We start from the raw sequence: 692 nt of genomic DNA on the forward strand, positions 1-692 counted from the left end.
TTGTAGACCCACTATCTGGAGTGTATTTCATTATAAATTACTGATGAACATTACAATGATTGAGAACATTAAAGGAGAAGGAGATCCTTCCATTGAGTTTTTCAGGTATACTACATGCTGTAGGTGAATTAGTAAACCAAGTCATTGCTGATCTATTGAGCTTAGTAGTTACTATGGGTTGAATATTGATTGTTGATTTGCTCTAGACCCACAACTTTGCTCTAGAAACAAAACTTTGGTCATATATGAGGATTATTGACATTTAATTAATTGAGGTAAGGATACCTACCAAAAATGTGGGTGGCTCCAATCCATGGACTGGATTCTAGGACTAGAATTCAAAATGATTCCATGTGCATGGAGAAAAATTCCCAGAAACATGCAGTGGGTTTAGCAAAATATACTTTTGAGTGTAAAAAACTGAAAATTTGGTTAGGTTATTAAGGCAATTAACATTTCCTAACTTTAATGCAATCACCTGCTTAAGAAAATGTTTAGTTCAGTCAGTCTTTTTGCTACATTCCCAGGTTTCACTCACGTTTCTCATTAAATATATTTCTAAACAAGATATGTTGCTTCATACTTATAACTCTAAAAGCTGAGGAAGTGGAATTGCTGAAAATTGAGACAAGCTTAAGCTATATAGTGAGTAAGAGCCAGGCTTTTACTTTTAAACACAATGTTTGACCCTG

This window comes from Mastomys coucha, chromosome X (assembly GCF_008632895.1).
Source record: "Mastomys coucha isolate ucsf_1 chromosome X, UCSF_Mcou_1, whole genome shotgun sequence".
NCBI lineage: Eukaryota > Metazoa > Chordata > Mammalia > Rodentia > Muridae > Mastomys > Mastomys coucha.